We start from the raw sequence: 21,005 nt of genomic DNA, 5'->3' as shown, positions 1-21,005 counted from the left end.
CTGCACACAGTATTATGCCCCGTAGTGGCCCCTGCACATAGTATTATGCCCCATAGTGGCCACTGCACACAGTATTATGCCCCATAGTGGGCCCTGCACACAGTATTATGCCCCATAGTCACCCCTACACACGGTATTATGCCCCATAGTGGCCCTAGCACACAGTATTATGCCCCATAATGGCCCCTGCACATAGTATTATGCCCCATAGTGGCCCCTGCACACAGTATTATGCCCCATAGTGGCCCCTGCACACAGTATTATACCCCATAGTGGCCCCTGCACACAGTATTATACCCTGTAGTGGCCCCTGCCCACAGTATTATGCCCCGTAGTGGCCCCTGCACACGGTATTATGCCCCATAGTCACCCCTACACACGATATTATGCCCCATAGTCACCCCTACACACGGTATTATGCCCCATAGTGGCCCCTGCACACAGTATTATGCCCAATAATGTCCCCTGCACAAAGTATTATGCCCCATAGTCACCCCTACACACAGTATTATGCCCCATAGTGGCCCCTGCACACAGTATTATGCCCCATAATGGCCCCTGCACACAGTATTATGCCCCTTAGTGGCCCCTGCACACAGTATTATGCCCAATAATGTCCCCTGCACAAAGTATTATGCCCCATAGTCACCCCTACACACAGTATTATGCCCCATAGTGGCCCCTGCACACAGTATTATGCCCCATAGTGGCCCCTGCACACAGTATTATGCCCCATAGTGGCCCCTGCACACAGTATTATGCCCCATAGTGGCCCCTGCACACAGTATTATGCCCCATAATGGCCCCTGCACACAGTACTATGCCCCATAGTGGCCCCTGCACACAGTACTATGCCCCATAGTGGCCCCTGCACACAGTATTATGCCCCATAGTGGCCCCTGCACACAGTATTATGCCCCATAGTGGCCCCTGCACACAGTATTATGCCCCATAGTGGCCTCTGCACACAGTATTATACCCCATAGTGGCCCCTGCACACAATATTATACCCCGTAGTGGCCCCTGCACACAGTATTATGCCCCATAGTGGCCCCTGCACACAGTATTATGCCCCATAGTGGCCTCTGCACACAGTATTATACCCCATAGTGGCCCCTGCACACAGTATTATACCCCGTAGTGGCCCCTGCACACAGTATTATGCCCAATAGTGGCCCCTACACACAGTATTATGCCCCCATAGTGGCCCCTGCACACAGTATTACCCCATAGTGATTATGGGGAATAATACTGTGTGCAGGGGCCACTATGGGCCATCATACTGTGTGCAGGAATGTGGGAGGGGGGTTGTCGATCGGCGTTGGTCGGGGGGGGGGGGGGAATGTCAAAATTCCGCCACGGAGCCCCACCATTCCTAGTTACACCACTGGCTTTGACCTTGGTTACACATTTCACTCCACTCTATACGACTGTCCCGTGGCCTGAGCAGAGGTGAGTCGCTGATATCACTGACAGACGAAAGAGAGTTCTGCACAGATGATAAATAGGGATGTGGGTTACCAGGGTATATTTCAGTAATAAAATTCAACCAAAGCAGGGAAGGCATCAGTATGCTTTATTACTTCTTGGATAACCCCTTTAACTGTTCCCCCTTAAAGGGGACCTTAAACATAGCAAACCTGTATTCGCTTCTCTCCGGGCCTCTGTTTCCAGTGCTGGCAGTTCTGTTCGTCTGTATACAGGTCCTCTGACCACCTCTCCAGTGCATTTGTGCTTAGGGGACCACTCTAGTCAATCACAAGATCGGGAGCTGCGCGTGTATGGCTACTATTCTATTCACTGTGGCCACAATATGGATGCTAGAGATAGGTGAGGATATGCCATACATACAGTCCTATGAAAAAGTTTGGGCACCCCTATTAATCTTAATCATTTTTAGTTCTAAATATTTTGGTATTTGCAACAGCCATTTCAGTTTGATATATCTAATAACTGATGGACACGGTAATATTTCAGGATTGAAATGAGGTTTATTGTACTAACAGAAAATGTGCAATATGCATTAAACCAAAATTTGACCGGTGCAAAAGTATGGGCACCTCAACAGAAAAGTGACATTAATATTTAGTAGATCCTCCTTTTGCAAAGATAACAGCCTCTAGTCGCTTCCTGTAGCTTTTAATCAGTTCCTGGATAAAGGTATTTTGGACAAACAATTCAAGTTCAGTTAAGTTAGATGGTCGCCGAGCATGGACAGCCCGCTTCAAATCATCCCACAGATGTTCAATGATATTCAGGTCTGGGGACTGGGATGGCCATTCCAGAACATTGTAATTGTTCCTCTGCATGAATGCCTGAGGATTTGGAGCGGTGTTTTGGATCATTGTCTTGCTGAAATATCCATCCCCGGCGTAACTTCAACTTCGTCACTGATTCTTGAACATTATTCTCAAGAATCTGCTGATACTGAGTGGAATCCATGCGACTCTCAACTTTAACAAGATTCCCGATGCCGGCATTGGCCACACAGCCCCAAAGCATGATGGAACCTCCACCAAATTTTACAGTGGGTAGCATGTGTTTTTCTTGGAATGCTGTTTCTTTTTGGACGCCATGCATAACGCCTTTTTTTTATAACCAAACTCAATTTTTGTTTCCAAAATGAAGCTGCCTTGTCCAATTGTGCTTTTTCATACCTCAGGCAACTCTATCTGTGGCGTACGTGCAGAAACGGCTTCTTTCTCATCACTCTCCCATACAGCTTCTATTTGTGCAAAGTGCGCTGTATAGTTGACCGATGCACAGTGACACCATCTGCAGCAAGATGATGCTGCAGCTCTTTGGAGGTGGTCTGTGGATTGTCCTTGACTGTTCTCACCATTCTTCTTCTCTGCCTTTCTGATATTTTTCTTGGCCTGCCACTTCTGGGCTTAACAAGAACTGTCCCTGTGGTCTTCCATTTCCTTACTATGTTCCTCACAGTGGAAACTGACAGGTTAAATCTCTGAGACAACGTTTTGTATCCTTCCCCTGAACAACTATGTTGAACAATCTTTGTTTTCAGATCATTTGAGATCGGGCTGTCCATGTTCGGCGACCATCAAACTTAACTGAACTTGAATTGTTTTGTAGAAAGAAATGGTCCAAAATACCTTCATCCAGGATCCAGGAACTGATTAAAAGCTACAGGAAGCGACTAGAGGCTGTTATCTTTGCAAAAGGAGGATGTACTAAATATTAATGTCACTTTTCTGTTGAGGTGCCCATATTTTTGCATCGGTCAAATTTTAGTTTAATGCATATTGCGCATTTTCTGTTAGTACAATAAACCTCATTTCAATCCTGAAATATTACTGTGTCCATCAGTTATTAGATATATCAAACTGAAATGGCTGTTGCAAACACCAAAATATTTAGAACTAAAAATGATTAAGATTAATAGGGGTGCCCAAACTTTTTCATAGGACTGTATTTTAGATGAGAATACCCCTTTAACAACCTGCATAAAGAAGGTTATTTAGGGATTACTTAGTACATGAATTTTGGATGCACATCTAGAAGAGGATGGGTTATAGTATATGAAACAACTCAAAACCGGTTCAAGAGAGGTAAAGCAGAACATTGATACCTTGACTTGTTCTCCATCCAGGCTCATCCTCTCTGCATATAAACCTCTTCTTTATACCTTGCTGTATTATACTATAATGTTATTATTATTATCATTACAATCCATTTGGCCTAATGTATATTATTGGGAAAACAACCTAAAGTGTAAGTCAGAATACAGGTCTCCCGGCTGGTAATGACATAATGGAACCTTCTGTATATCTAAGGTGTCCCAAAATATTATGCTTGGGCAGATTCCACGTATTGTGTAATATTATATAGAGGCTCTTTTATCTGCTCCACGAAAACTCATAATAAAGGCAAATGTTACTGAGAAATAACACACATCCCAACAAAAGCCCCTTTATACATCCGCACGTATTAGTTATTATGGGATGTTTTATGCGCTGTCTCCGTGACCTTTTCTGTTTCCTCTAATGGAGCATTTCTTATTATAATGCAGCGTCTTGTACAGGATTTTGTTGACTTTCTTTGGATAAATAAGCAACGCTGTTAAAGGTTTATTCCCAATTTATAAAATCACAATATACGATTGGAGGTCCCATAGGTTGGACTCCCCCACCACCACCACCACGGATCCTGACAAGAGAATACAGTCATTCAACATGGTAAGGTCGTGATAAATGTTCCTGCATATTAAAATGGGTTTTGGGGGGAATGGGATATTGAAGACCCATCCTTAGGATAGGTCAGGGTGTTCACCACCTTGCACCCAGAGTCCCCAACAATCAGCTATTGGAAGAGGCCTTGACATTGGGTACTTAGGCTTCTTCACTGCATACCAAACATATTGTAGTATATTGCAGCTGCTTGGTATCGCAGCAAAATCCTATTTTAATGGGATTCAGCTGAAATATGGCCATGTGACCAGTGATATAGTAGATAAGGGTGGACAAAGACGAATCCATTCCATCAAAGCCAACCTATAAACCCACCAGAAGGAGGCAAAATAGCCCACCTGAAGAAGAAATTCAGCATGGGTTGCATATCACAGATCGTTCAGTACACTACTATGTAGGAGGGATTCATGAAAATGGCTGCCCCTCTGGTGCAAAATGGCTGTAAAAATTTACATTTTTCACAGCTATGAGAAACTAGGCTTTTAGATACAGTAGCACATGGTAAGCAGGGACCCCATTATAGATTTTGCTTTGGGGCCCATCAGCTTCAAGTTACACCTTTGAACCTATGATATTATTATTCAAGAAAGGCATCCAGGCCTTGAAACCGCACAAGTTATTAGACATCACCACATTCTATGGCAGTGAGTCCCATAGTCTCACCATACTCGTGCCTGTCTGTGGTGAAATCCATTCCACCCCCAGTGCACTTGCAGGCTGACTTGCACTTAGCAATCTATATATAATAAAGAAAAAATAAAATAAAATATATATATATATATATATATATATATATATTTATTTATTTATTTAATTATTTCTGCATTGCGTCATCTGTTTGTGGCCTTGAAGGCTTTAGTATTATTGGTTGGGGCCAATAGACCCTCCTCAATTTTTTTATTTTTATTCTGTCCCACATAAGTGCTTCCAATATGGCGATCTCACCCTGGTTTGGGATTTTAAGCTATTGATTGAATATACTAGATATGTTACTAGAACCTAAAAATCCCACAGTTCGAGGACTGCCTGAATGTAATGTTCTGCTGTTTTGTCTATATAGCCTATTGTCTTGCCCGACGCCTTAGTTTTGTTATTGCGTCGTCCCCAATTGCTGCCGCGAGATCTGTGTTCTTGGCCCTTTTTCCTTGTGTGCCTGATTACAGCGAATACACAGTCGAGGACTGAATCCAGATTCCTGTATGTTATAGTTTCTGTTGGATACAGGCCAAGACTTGACGTTCAGTTGACAGCTAAACAATTGTTAAACCGCTTATGGGCTTCTAGTTGTCTACAAGATAATGATGTGATACAGGCTGATCTCAATGTTTAATATTGAAACATTGTTAGTCGTGAATCCTGTTTATAGTCTGACACCATTCTGTATAAATATTCACAGGACGCTTCTTTGTCTCCCAGTTTAAAATTTTGACTACTCAAAGCCACCAATAGGGGAGCTAGTGAGTCTACGGTATACAGTCTTCTTGTTGGGTTCAGTGTATAAGTCATATGTGGAGGCCACCAGAATATTATACTGTAAGAAGGATTTATAGTCCTGTACGAGAACAATCCAGCGCTCACACTGATAGCCTAATGTATTACCTTATTAGCCGGCACAGAATTTTAGATGTGAAAAATGAAATTAAATGTGTTTAATGGATTGAGGTCAATAAGCTGTAATGAAATGCTAAGTACTTACAGTATATCTTCATGATTCAGAGGAAGCTTTTCTTTCTGCTACGGGATATTCCGATTTTCATCCTAAATTTGTACAAAGCAAGGAGAGAAAAAATGAGGTTGGGACTTTCAGGCTTCTCCTGCCTTCGTTGGAACCACATTTGCTTGATCGAACACCCAAGTAATGAGACAGACTGGTTGCTATGGATTTAGACATAAGACAGACTGGTTGCAATGGATGTGCTGCTTGACGACCCTCTGTAGAATTCTATCATTGATTTGTAGTGTATCCATACCAAGCAGTCTTCCGTTTTTCAGCACACATTTGGATTAGCACTATATGACCAGTATCTTTCTAATAGTCAGCCTTGTCATTCGCTATCTCTGAGTTAAGCAGAATTTTCTATATCTAAATTCTCCATTGGTGAAGGAAAACTATCTAGAAAATGAAGACTAGAGGCCATGGTAAAAAATGTTACTCTATTTACATCACAGAATATTGTACAATTTGATCAATTCTATTTATTAGTAGTTATACTGTATAAAGGAGTTTGCCCATGAAGGCAACATTTTCTCCATCAAGGGGGATAGGTTGCACAGGTGAGCTGCAGCTTCATTCAGTCCTACAAGACTAAGATAAGATAATCCTTTAATAGTCCCACCATGGGGAAATTCAGTGTGTTACAGCAGCATGGATAATACAGTAATATATTACAAGAAATAACACATACAAGCTCATAGCAGATTGAAAAGATACTAGGAGTCATAGCAACTAAAAAGAAAAGAAAGACTTCAGGATCATTTAGTTCTCTGTGAGGAGTGATCTTTGCTTGGATTGATGTAGGTTACACAACCTGACCGCGGTTGGGAGGAAGGATCTTCGATAGCGCTCCTTCTCACACTTTGGGTGAAGCAGTCAGTCACTGACAGTACTGCCCAGTGCTATCATGGTCTCATACATGGGATGGGAATTGTTCTCCAGCATGGACATCACCATGGACAGTATCCTTCTGCCACCACCACCTGTACTGGGTCCAGGGGGCTCCCCAGGACCGAGCTGGCCATTCTAAACAGCCTGTTAAGTCTATTTCTGTCCCTGACTGGTATACTACTCCCCCAGCAGGCCACTCGAAACAAGATGGCTGATGCTACCACAGAATTGGAAAAAGGTCCTAAATGCCCTACTTGAAACACCTGAACTTGGCCAGTTCCAACAATCCTATAGAAATGAATGGAGCAACAGTGTTCATGTGTGACCGCTATTCTTTTCAGGTCCGGATGAAGCCTATCCCCTTTTGTGAGCAAACCCATATAAACATATAGAAAACCCAATTTCATTTACCCTATTGAGAAATTCTGAATTACTAGAGGAGAGTCCTCTTTCTAGGAGCCCAATCTTGGGCATAGTAAACAGCTGTCCTTATGCAAGACATAAAGAGCCAAGTGGTTTTAATGAATATTGTGTAATGTTTTATTACCCCTGTGGTGGCGCCACAGGGAAATTGAACACTTACATGTCTAAAAATGAAGGTGGACATCCGCCTTAGATTCCTCTTCATTTCCAGCCCTCTGGCAAGAGCTTCAGCTTTTCGCTATAATTTTCTCCCCACCGATTAGGGTCAAATGGCTGAGCCTTGTCAACGGTGAGTCTGTGGCAAGATCGAGCAGAACTTTTTCAGCCTCCCATTGAAAACATCTTCGATCTCTGTCTCCCATTGTTTTCAATCTGGCAGATTCCACAGTGTGAACATACCCTTACTGCCAGGTTTTGATGTAGAGTAGATTAGTCAATTGTTGGGACACTTTGTGATCCTCTTATTGTCAAGGAAATCTTCTAACAACTAGGAATCCTCCAAACTGGAGAACCCCTTTAATTCATAGGTTAGCAATAAAAATACTAAAATAAGAAACTTCTTTGGTGTTAACTTCTGGGATTTCATCAAAACACTGTAAACCTAGATGTGAAAACACTGTAACTGGCAATGTGCTATAGAAGGCCATTATATGAAGCTATTAAGCTAACTAGTCTCTGTACCATAATGTAAAGTCACACGTTGTAGTGTAACCCAGCAGGTTGCCACTATTATGCCTCACCTTCTAGTTCTCTCTTGGTCTCCGATGAGACTATATTTAGGACTGGACTACATGGGTTTCCACATAATTACCCTGCTCACAGTTGTGGGGGGTGAAAAAGAGCAATTAAGCCTAATTTTACATTCACATACTACTTGGCCCTTTATCTTAACAAGCAGAATGATCTACACTTTAATTACAATGTTTCCGGTTTAATTGCCAATCTCTCAATGGGCACTCCAAATCTGCATAATGCATTATAGCTTACGAATCATTTACATAGATTTAAGTGGCTCCAGCGGCGAATGTAAAAGTATGTGTATAGTGGTGGTAACCCTGAGATGGTCAAGTGTCTATACATCGCAGGCTGTCAAGTAGCACCGAGCGTTATAATTCTGCAACCCTAGAGCCCATTTGGAATTGTCAGCCATCAATGTTATAATAACAAGACGTTCTACCTGCAGAGTCTCCTGTGAAAAGAACCAAAACCATTGCTTTACTCCAAATTTCTATATTGAGATATAATATAATATCATATATTATATTATATGTTACATGAGTTATAACTAAATAAGTCTTCTAAGCAGGACTTTTCTCTAAACCTATCTGGGCGGACTCCCATCGGACCCCATTATAGTCTATGGGGTCCACGGGTCACCACTTTTTAAGCAGATAGAGTTTCCATTTTTTGGGTCCCCAAGCAGACCCAAGGAATGGAAACCCAAATGCTAGCGTGAACCTGGAGGAAAAAAAACTATTGAAACAGAAGGTGTACTATGTCTCAATAAGGTAGCCTCAAAGAGGTTACTTTGCAACGTACAGGGACTTATTAGACCATGTCTGCCCTGCTAAGAACTCTGGGAAAGGAATATGCCAATAAGACCTCCTTGTTGGAAAAAAGGACCTTGCTCTAGCACCACCTTTTGGAAAGTAGTTTTCTTTTAGATCAATGCCTGATCTTCCTGAAACCTAGTAGCATAATTTTGGAATAAAGCCAATCTAGAATGTCTCCTCCAAAAGGAAGTATAACCTATCTGTAGACTGTTGTTTCAGGGTTATTGCCTCTTTTCAGTGTAAAGCAGGGTACTGGCTGGTTGGATGAGAGGTCCTAGAGGTGGCTCAGATGGCATACTATTTCTCATTAAGGATACATTACTGTAAAGAGATTGCCTTGCAGCAAACAAGGACTTATTACACCATACGTGAAATGCCAAAAATTTGTCAGATTGGGCCCTCCTTCCTGGTGGGTGGGCCCTGGAGGCCTGTACCAGGTGGTCACTTCGCTTACATTAACTTTCTTTGGCATTAACTTTCTCACTCTCAAGCATCATGGTGTTAATGATGAGCCCCATGTGGCTGTCTAAGGTCCAATCACAGGTCTCAGTGGTTCCCCAAGACCGTTGACAGTACCCTAGAATGTTCTATTGATTCTTAAAGGGGTTGTGCAGGATTTTGAAAACATGGTTGTTTTCTTCTTCTCAGGAGGTGACCTCATGTCCGTTGGTCACAAGCCTATGTTGCGGCACAGTCTTATTCATTTCAATGGGATGAAGATGTGGCATTGCCATGTGACCAATGGACATGTCATTTCCCGAGAAGAAGATAGCAGCCATAATTCCAAGTCCTACATGACCCCTGTAGTATAAATCCATAGGCTATATGTTCTATGTATTCATGCCTCATTGCTTCAAGTGGAGAATACTGTGTAATATGGAATCTGATAGACTTGATATGCAGAGTATATAGGTGCCATATTATTAACTTGGAGGTACATAAACTATCTGCCTGTCTGTCCATATTTGTCTGTGCCTACTGTGCACAAAATCTATTCCAACTTGGTGTTTGCCCGCTGAGCATTGAATCGCAGTCGAATGTAATTTTTATCTTACTAGCGGATACAAGACATAATCTATATTTTTACCTAATATCTCATGCTTGGCTAGATTTCCATATTTGCACCTGTTTACACTCCTATATTGTATGATTAGATCACAGTTCGCAGTCAATAGAGGAAGAAAGTTGGTAGAGCCAGAATGATATCTTCTCTCATCAAGAAAGTTGCATCTAAATTGCCATGTAATTGAATACAAATTTCCATCATTAAATCTGTGCCGTTTTTGCAAACAGATGGTAAATGGGCGAGTATAATATGTGGAGAATGCAATCTAGCCAGCTTGACTAGGTATGAACATCACAGCCGATAAACAGCACGTAAAAGAAATAAGTAATATACATTCATCTACGTCCACATACACATGTAGCAGAGCTGAATTTGGTATCTAGCGTCATTCATCACTACATCATGATGTTGCTTCATTTAATACTTAGGTTAGACCCTTCGGTTGACCCTTTAGGGCCCCTTCACACGGCGTAAGTGCGCCGCTGATTTAGACACGTATACACGTGTCCGAGCGCGGCACTTCAAAACAGAGCCCATTGCTTTCAATGGGAAGTGCGCATACAGTCCTATGAAAAAGTTTGGGCACCCCTATTAATCTTAATCATTTTTAGTTCTAAATATTTTGGTGTTTATAACAGCCATTTCAGTTTGATATATCTAATAACTGATGGACACAGTAATATTTCAGGATTGAAATGAGGTTTATTGTACTAACAGAAAATGTGCAATATGCATTAAACCAAAATTTGACCGGTGCAAAAGTATGGGCACCTCAACAGAAAAGTGACATTAATATTTAGTAGATCCTCCTTTTGCAAAGATAACAGCCTCTAGTCGCTTCCTGTAGCTTTTAATCAGTTCCTGGATCCTGGATAAAGGTATTTTGGACAAACAATTCAAGTTCAGTTAAGTTAGATGGTCGCCGAGCATGGACAGCCCGCTTCAAATCATCCCACAGATGTTCAATGATATTCAGGTCTGGGGACTGGGATGGCCATTCCAGAACATTGTAATTGTTCTTCTGCATGAATGCCTGAGTTGATTTGGAGCAGTGTTTTGGATCATTGTCTTGCTGAAATATCCATCCCCGGCGTAACTTCAACTTCGTCACTGATTCTTGAACATTATTCTCAAGAATCTGCTGATACTGAGTGGAATCCATGCGACCCTCAACTTTAACAAGATTCCCGGTGCTGGCATTGGCCACACAGCCCCAAAGCATGATGGAACCTCCACCAAATTTTACAGTGGGTAGCAAGTGTTTTTCTTGGAATGCTGTTTCTTTTTGGACGCCATGCATAACGCCTTTTTTTTTATAACCAAACAACTCAATCTTTGTTTCCAAAATGAAGTTGGCTTCTCCAAATGTGCTTTTGCATACCTCAGGCAACTCTATTTGTGGCGTACGTGCAGAAACGGCTTCTTTCTCATCACTCTCCCATACAGCTTCTCCTTGTGCAAAGTGTGCTGTATAGTTGACCGATGCACAGTGACACCATCTGCAGCAAGATGATGCTGCAGCACTTTGGAGGTGGTCTGTGGATTGTCCTTGACTGTTCTCACCATTCTTCTTCTCTGCCTTTCTGATATTTTTCTTGGCCTGCCACTTCTGGGCTTAACAAGAACTGTCCCTGTGGTCTTCCATTTCCTTACTATGTTCCTCACAGTGGAAACTGACAGGTTAAATCTCTGAGACAACGTTTTGTATCCTTCCCCTGAACAACTATGTTGAACAATCTTTGTTTTCAGATCATTTGAGAGCGGGCTGTCCATGTTTGGCGACCATCAAACTTAACTGAACTTGAATTGTTTTGTAGAAAGAAATGGTCCAAAATACCTTCATCCAGGATCCAGGAACTGATTAAAAGCTACAGGAAGCGACTAGAGGCTGTTATCTTTGCAAAAGGAGGATCTACTAAATATTAATGTCACTTTTCTGTTGAGGTGCCCATATTTTTGCACCAGTCAAATTTTGGTTTAATGCATATTGCACATTTTCTGTTAGTACAATAAACCTCATTTCAATCCTGAAATATTACTGTGTCCATCAGTTATTAGATATATCAAACTGAAATGGCTGTTGCAAACACCAAAATATTTAGAACTAAAAATGATTAAGATTAATAGGGGTGCCCAAACTTTTTCATAGGACTGTATATCGACATATACGCGCGCTTCCCATTGAAATCAATGGGCTCTGTTTTGAAACGCCATGCTCGGACACGTGTATACATGTCTAAATGAGCGGCGCGCTTACGCCGTGTGAAGGGGCCCTTATACCATGCGTGCCCTGCTCAGAATTCTGGCTAAAGAATATGCAAATAAGTCCTCCTTGATGGAAAAGAGTAACTTGCTCTAAAGTCAACATCTGGAAGGTCACTCCCTATAGATCAATGCCTGGTTTTCATAAGACCTAATAGCATAATTGGGTCCTACGTGTGGTTCCTGCAGACTGCATGGTGGAATTTCCTTAATAGACAAAGTACCCCTTTTGACTCATGCCTCACACAGCCAGTCAGTCACCTGCTTTGATAAGACCCAAGAACCTTGAAACCGCTGAATGGGTGTTTCATCCATTTGGAGGAGGTATTCTGGCTATATCACCAGATTATGCAATTAGGTTTCATGAAAACCAGGCATTGATCTATAGAGACCTACCTTCCCAAAGGTGGCACTAGAGCAGGTTCTTCTTTTCCACCAAGTAGGACTTATTTGTATATTACTGACCTAAGGTTTTCTGATTCAGAGCTCCAAATTATGTATGAGGGTGTAGAGTTAAAGGGGTTCTCCCATCTCAGCCTTGCAGGCTGTATGTAGTGTCTGCTTCTCACTTCCTGTATTTTTCTCCCTTCCCCTCCCTCCTGCTAAAAGGAGACAAACAACACTTCTGCTGTTCAGATAATATGCAGATTCTTGTACAGAACGGACTCAGTGTTATCTGTGTGGTTGCAGAGAGAGATAATAGACTTTGCTTTATCAGTAAAGTGCAATTAGCTGATTCTCCTGCCGGCAAGAGCAGTGAGTAAGTGACGTCACTTGTCCTATAGGTCCGTGGTTATAGAAAAGCTGTGTAAACCATGGGAGGAATAATGTCACATATCAGGCAAACAAAGCAGAATTATTAAAGCACTATATTTAGAAAAAGGCTTCAATTTACATAAGCTATAAGTATAGATAGGATCCTTGAGATGGGACAACCCCTTTAAGTGATACAATTCAGGATGCCTGCCTGCTCTAGAGAAAATGCAGAAACCTACTGTATATGATCAACACATTCAGGGGTGGTCTGGGGTTCTAGGAAAGTAGCATAGGAGTATGAGATGGTATAAAATAAAAATGACTACCTTACCATTAAAGGGATTGTCTACAATTTACGGTAGACTTAAGGGTGGCTGGTAGAGTATAAAACAAAACAAAAAAAACCCACCACTCTCTTACTGATCTCCCTTTCCATCCAGTACCTGAAGCTGCTGCATCGGAAGAGGCTCACATGCCAGCCGAGACCAACCAGTTCACTTCACAGTTGCCAGTAAAGAACCAGTAATGTATATGAGGGACATCATTGCTACCTCTTCAGTGACTGGTTTCAGCTGGCCTGTGAGCCTATACTCTTCTAGTTCGGTGAGTTCTGGCACAGAGAAAAAGGGGCCCAGGACTGGACAATGGAGTGCTGGGGATAGGTTACAATGTATTTTGTTCTTGTCTTACCCACCCGGTTTGCTCTAAATCCTGGAAACCCCTTTTAAATTCCTCAGTGCTGCTCCATTGGTTTCCACCAGTGCTGCCACTATGACGTCATGCACATTATTCTTGTGATTGATGCAACTAGTAAAAGGGGTTGTCCAGGGAGTATCAATTTTAGTTACCTGGTTCTGAGGATCACTTATGGCACAATCTTCAGGTCATGTGATCTGATACAGTGTTTTGTCCCCTGGGTCACTCTGTCGAGGGGGACAGGAGGGAGAGATCTTTCACCGATCTCATAGGTTATAATTACCTGTACTATGAGGGCTGGTGTGACGTCTCTCCAAAACCCATGGGTCAACCAACAGCGATCCCTGGGACCAGATAAGCAAATGACTACTCCTTGGACAGTCCCTTTAAATCATGATGTTGATGCTAGTAAATACGTCATGGGATCGCTGAGGTCTGTGACGGCTTTAACATGAAGCTTCCTCCCTTGTGGTGGCTGCAAGTAACACCACCACTGTCTATGGAAGGGATTTGGAGTTCTGTATTAGTAAGATATAGCTCCAATCATTATACATATATAAGGACTAGAAATGCTGCAATACAAGGACCACTCATGCAATGCAATGTGCATGGACACTAATGCTCACTTGGGTCCAGGAAGCTAAGATCTATACTGTCTGTCCACGTCCTTCAATCTAGCATGTACGTCCATATGTCTCCACTACATGGGCTCCCATGACCTTAGTGAAAGTGGCCGATTTTATTTTATCGTACCCAGACTTGGAGAAAAACTAAATCTATAATGAGTGAGACTGGCACTGAAGTCAATGACCGTGGGCAGGAACTGATGTACTATGTACTGAAACTTAACAAGAAACACATCAATATTTTTGCACACAATTTACACCAAGTTTACTAATATGTTTAATGTATTTTGTCAGGAAGGAAAACATGCAACAGTCTAACTGAAGTGATAGTGAAGGATGTCTGCAAAACTGTAATGTCTTGCCATTGCAGTACATTCTGTCACTAAAGCCACCATGATGATGCAAATTGCTCCATTATAATTTCAGATATGTCAAGCCGTCATAGAAAGAACATGAACACAAAAGCAATTATCTCCGCGAAAGGAGACCGCACACAACAAAAGACCAAACCTACAAGTATAACGGAGATGAAAGGGGCAATTGTCAATTGTAGAGACGTTATTCCTATTACATTCTTTGCAGCAGTCACCACATTTACATTATAGATATTATTACACTAGATGTTAACACCTCTACCCTGTGCTACCAATACATTCACTCATAGCAGAATGGGTGTTGAAATTTCTGCAATTTCTCCCATCCGTATTACCGGTCACAAACTGCAGAAACTCCTTCATGTCGGGAATACATTTTTTCAGTTGCAGAAATTTTTGTAATGAATCTGCTTCATGTGACCATATCCTGGTGAAAGGGTTTATGGCAGTATCTGCCGTAGTCTGTGACCGTAAAGGTATAAAGGACTATTTTCTTATACTGAATCTTAATAGGCCCGGGTCTCGTCTGCGGCCATGTTGTTCTTGGCTCGGATCACATACAATTGTGTGTGTTGTGACATGCACAGCTCTGGGGAACACCTTCAGCAAACAGGAGGCAGAGTAATGCTGGCCGGGATGACGTTCAGGCTGTTTGCAGAGAGCGTCCCATCCCCTTAGGTAGTAGTAGTAGAAGAATCCTTCTGTTAGCAGAGTGTCCTTTATTTACTAAGCGTATAACTGGCAGCCATCTTTATGCAGAATGTGCATCATGTGTATAAGTAAATAGACATGAAGCAGATGAAACGTAGGAGAACAAAAGGGTTTCCAATGAGTAAAATGCAGAGGTATACTGCCAGTGACCCAACATAGCGGAGATGTATTGAGTACCTACAATAGTGGTTGACCAAAAGTATACAGATCGCCCACTGGACCCTTACAGACCTGAGTTGTGAAAAGTTAAAATATGTGCAGGGTCTTCCTAGACAGAGTCTTCGATGACTGTATAAGCCTTCATACATCGTGTCTTCTCAGTTTTTCTGCAGCTAATAATCACATTATGGCTGAAACACATTTTGTATTTGTGTCTCAGGTTGAATTTGTGTACTATAAAGAGCAGTCTGCCCCCTACCCTATGCATGGCTGATAATAGTCAGGAATGACTATAAGATTGAAAACAAATACCTAAGAAAAGTCCAAGTGAACATAAGATCCAAGAAACTCAAGTGACAAAAAGTTCAGGAATAGAGATGAGTGAACACTGTTCGGATCAGCCGTTCCAAATAGCACGCTCCCATAGAAATGAATGGAAGAACCTGGCACGTACACTTTGCTGGCGGCCGGTCGCCGTACCAGGTGCTTCCATTCATTTCTATGGGAGCGTGCTATTTGGAACGGCTGATCCGAACAGTGTTCGCTCATCTCTATCCAGGAACACTGGACTGCAATTACAGGTCAGTAAAGCTAATTGCTGTCAGTGAATAATATCCCATCTGTAACCACACACGCAGCAAGAAGTAGATACAAATTAATTGTAAGGCCTGGTTCATATCTGTGCTGGGCTCTTTATGGTATGGGTCTGCCAGGGGACTGCTAAAACAATGGTTATATTCAATAGGGTCCATCTGGTGTCCACCGTTTTCATACTGAAAGTGACGTAGAGAAAAGTCTTCCATGCAGGACTTTCCTCTCCAACAATTTCTGTGGTGGAAGACTATGGTACAGATACTATGGGAAGAACATGCAAATCTGTCTTCCATGATGTAATTAGGAAGTCAGGTGCCTCAGTGTTGCAAACCAATAGAGGGCGCTCACTGGAATGTGCAAGCCTGTCTTCCCTTGCAAAGTGGAGTGCTAAAGGCTTAATAAGTCTCCACACACCTATATGGTGGTCTCTCCCCAAGGAGTGACCATCTCCCCCTAACCCTATGGTACAGATATGAGTTTAGCCTAAACTATGAGATTTGTCAGATCCTTAGTCTTTTGCACACACCAGCAACTTGCAAGCATGTCTGTGCAGGATGTGAGGAGAATGAACCCCTCCCCCTCTATTCAATGTGTGAATAGAGAAAAGGACCACTCTCTACATTCACATCTATGTACAGCTCCTCCTGCTCTATAACATGCTACTTGTTGACTGGGTTACATATTCAATGTGACCATTTCCTGTAAAAAATCCACAAAGAATGATACCCACATCTGCAATATTTAAAGGGGCTCTATCAGCAAAATCATGCCGATAGAGCCCCACATATGCGTGAATAGCGTTTAAAAAGGCTATTCATGCCCCCAGTGCTGCGAGAGAACTCATTTGCATATCAACAAAAACCAGGATTTCAAGTGAATGGCAGTGCAGAGAAGACATCGAAAGGTATGTAGATTCATCTCTGTAATGTGATAAGTCTGGTAAAATCACAGCAGAATGTAACACTGGGAATATCACAACCTTTACTATACTTTGTATGATTGGCAGCCCATAGGTCTCTGTGATCGATGGTAAAACACGGCGTGTGAGTTTTAGAAGATAAGACAAAATTTGTGACATGTTCATTAACTTTAATAACTAACATAATGAAATCTTGGCTGTTCCAGGTTTTTAATGGACAGCTCCTTCACCCTCTTCTGCCAGAAGCGAGAATTCTGTCTGACTTATGACATGGCTGCCATCTGTTAGTTTGCTAACACACGGATTCTATAATTACGCTAACAGGCAGATGAGCTGCGAGTCTGAGTCAGCGGTTCTGCACTGACCCACTCATATCCACCCTGAACAGATGGTGGAGCCGACTTTGAGTTACAGGCAATAGGAAAACCAAGGTTTTAATTATTGCTATATTCCATTTCTCTTACAAAACAGCCCAAGGCTTGACATGTTTATCCTAAGGTACGTCAAAGTCTAGTTGTGCTGTCTTATCTCTTATTTGTATGGACTATATATAGCTATACTGTGTCTCTACGACGAAGATCCTAGTGCCAAAACTGAACCTGCAGCCAACACCTAATCGGCAATCCCATTACTGATCTGTATACAATAAAAGTAGTAATATTTAGTGAAACAATAATTACCATCATATGTCATCACAGCCCCATCTGCAACTCTTATTTTGTTATAGGATGGTCAATAAATCAGGTGCAGGTGCCAGTGACTACCTACAGTATGTAATTTGTATGGCCAGGAGAGTAATTTAAAGGGATGCAGAGAGTTCAGTCGCATCCAGGTCCAGGAGCCTTGGGGGGCTCATGAGCTTTGTCGTAATTATAGTGATGCAGATGTAACTGGGCCCATAATCCAGGGGGGCCCGCAGGTCACTCTTTATGAATTCCTTTTGATGGCTGGCAGTCTTTACGTCGTAAATGTATTACCCATGCCCTATGGCACATTGCAATGAGATGGATGAAGAAGATGGCTTTCCACTGTAATAAATGCGAAAGTTACTCTTTGTCATGCCAAACGGATCAGTTAATCAGGATGGGAATGGTGGGACACTTGTGTGCGCATGACATGTTGTGAATAAGACATCATGGTGGTCGGGGCCCAAATAGTGAAGGAAAGTTAAAAGAAAAAGAAGTTAAAATATACGGATGTAACAGGGATGATAGTGGGGAAAACGTGCACAGGGGAACCCAGGCTGAGCCTTGTATACACAGGTCATATCTAGGGGTATAACTACCGGGGTAGCGGCTGCCACAGGGCCCGGGACATTATGGGCCCGGCGACAGCTGCTACTGCTGCGTTTTTCTCTTAATAGGCCTTTATCGGCTGGAGTTGCTACAGCCGGTAACGGGTCCTATTTACTTACCGATCCTGGCAGGGGCAGGAATGTGGGGGGGATTTGTCAGTCGAGGTCATCGGTGTCAGTCGGGGGGGCCCCATGTCAAAAGTTCGCCATGGGGCCCTGCCATTCCTAGTTATGCCACTGACAGCAATACTACATCTTTACAACTTTTCCTAGGTAACAATAGCCAACATGGGAGATTTATTGCTTAAAAGTCCTAAGGCACGAAAATGACAAACACAGTCACCTGCATATTCTCTAAAAATGACACTTAGTCTGATAGTAGAGCGACATCGTGGCAATAACGTTGGCTGGGCAGGTGATCTACTGATCTAATGGCAACCCTACTTACACGTCAACCAATCTGATATTTCAGTAGACAACAATAAGAGACGCCAGCTGCATCCAAGGTACCAATTTAGAACAAGGATCCACGGGGTTAAAAATTAACTCTTTATTCTTCCATATTAAAAAAGTTACAGATGTAACTGTATAGGTTAGTCTGGTACAAGGCTACGCGTTTCGGGCGCTATACGGCCCTTCTTCTCGGCTCCATCTGGCTCCATCCAATCTGATATTTGCCCTGTACCCAGTGAGTAGTTGGTAAATGTGTCTTGCTGGAATAATCCTTTAGTTCAATCTAAGAGGTACTTGTTGGTGGGAAAGTAAAATACCAGGTAGATTAAATGAGAATCAAGAATATTTTTTTAGAGGAGCCATTCAAGGACTAGACCCAGTTCTGAGTTTCTACTTCTGGTGCGGAGCTTTAAATGATAAAATTCTTCACCTACAGTCTCTTATATCACTGACTACTGGTATAAATGTGAGGTTCTTAGCGCACAGTTTGGTCAATTGTGCGAGCCCATCTGCCACGTCACGGCGACCTCATTCAGATGGGTCCCTACACTAAGACTTTATGGGTTATACTCCCCTAACAGACAAGACCCCAGAGATCAAGTTCTTAGAGACTGCACTGTAACATTGAGTATATAAGAAGTTGATCCCTTGCCCTATATGTAAAGTGTTAGTATAGGGACCCATCGTCATAAGGCCACTAAGTGATCGATGGGATCTAAAATGTCATGTGAAATTTGTGCTATCACATTACTATAGCTAAAACATCACTGAAACCGAGTTATACACAGATCAATAGGAGCAGCAACACAAGCTCAGAGCAGAATGGCTGTACATGTATTAGACAGTTTTATTCTGTTTCTTACAGGTTTCTGCTAGTAAGGGGAACTATTTGTCAGTATAACTTTGTAAAGTAAAAGTAGATTTTCTAGTATACTTTCTGAACAGAATCATGCTTAATAGTCAATGATGGGACTATTAGGCTAAGGCCCCACATTGCGGAAGCGCAGCTTTTTTTGTTGCAGATTTTGTTACAGTTTTTTGAGCCTATGCCAAGAATGGCAACAAATGGAATCGGAAAAATATAGAAAGCTCTTATACTTCTAAATTCTGCTCAATCTAGTCCTGGCTATGGCTTAAAAAACCGCAACAACATCTGCATCAAAAAAAGTTGTGTTTCCGCAATGTGTAGCCCCAGCCTTAAAGGATTATCTTATCTTAGTTGCTAATGTAACAGTTAAAGGGTTAAATTGTAAAATTAATGTAAAAGTAGACTTTCTAGAATAGGGGCAGACAACCAGCATATGTAACCTATAAAATTGCCCTTTTGCCGCCCCCATGAGCACTGTGCAACTATCAACAAGGGACACTATGGAGCCGGCTATACCAGATATAGACCATTGCCATAATGTAGCCCTTGGGCCACAGAAGGTTGTGTACCCCTGTTCTAGAATATTTTCAGAACTAATAGTAAATAGTTGATATTAAATACGTTACCCACTTTCTAACATTGATGGTCAATCCATCAATATTAGATCTGCGGAGGTCCAACGCCTGGGGCTCCCGCAGGTCAATTGTTTCAGGACAGTGTGGCTCCTAGTAATGATTAAATGCTAGAGCCGTCCCATAGACTTCAATATGGCTGACGCTACACATTATGGCAAGTAAACAGTGCAGCTCCCGGGATATAAACATTACCGTGATTTTCGGAGCAATTGATCTGTCGGGGTCTGGGGTGTCAAACCTTGCAGATCTAATATTGAATACCTATTGTAAAAGTTGGCCGTCCATATTAGAAAGTGAAAAATCCCTTTAAGATATAGCAACATAAAAATGTTTTCATTATATTTATTCAGAGACATTTTACAGACATTAGTGTTAGGTTTTAGCATATTCTTGTTATTGTAAAAAATTACTCAGCTTGCAGTTGCATACAAGCAACCACAAGGTAACGTTACCAGGATGAGCCCCTAGTTTTTCACCCTTCACAGAGAATACCAGCCTGTGGCTTTACCAGTGCCCAGCCATCATCTGGGCATCACTGCACCAAGGGGGTTACCGTTAGCTTCTATAACATCTAACACTGAGCACCACCCTAGTTATCAATGTTCTCAATGCAAATATGGCCAGTACTAAGGTGTTAGAAAAGTAAAAAACAAAAACACACTGAGATGTATGTACATGTTCTATTCTATGTATGTACATTTTTTCTATTTTATGTTTCTATTTTTTTATGGCAATGAAAACTCCCACCATAGCATCCTAAATTACACAAAATTTTACTAAAAGTGAAAACTAATACTGTGAAA

General features: G+C 42.0%; 1 protein-coding gene across 1 annotated transcript in view; it reads left to right on the top strand.

Annotated features, from left to right (window-relative positions):
- Positions 1–21,005, top strand: part of PDE4D (phosphodiesterase 4D) — a 919,557-nt gene that overhangs the window by 21,389 nt on the left and 877,163 nt on the right. The window lies entirely within an intron of this gene.

The sequence above is a fragment of the Leptodactylus fuscus genome, chromosome 1 (assembly GCF_031893055.1).
Source record: "Leptodactylus fuscus isolate aLepFus1 chromosome 1, aLepFus1.hap2, whole genome shotgun sequence".
Lineage (NCBI taxonomy): Eukaryota > Metazoa > Chordata > Amphibia > Anura > Leptodactylidae > Leptodactylus > Leptodactylus fuscus.
This window is presented reverse-complemented; position numbering and strand designations above follow the sequence as displayed.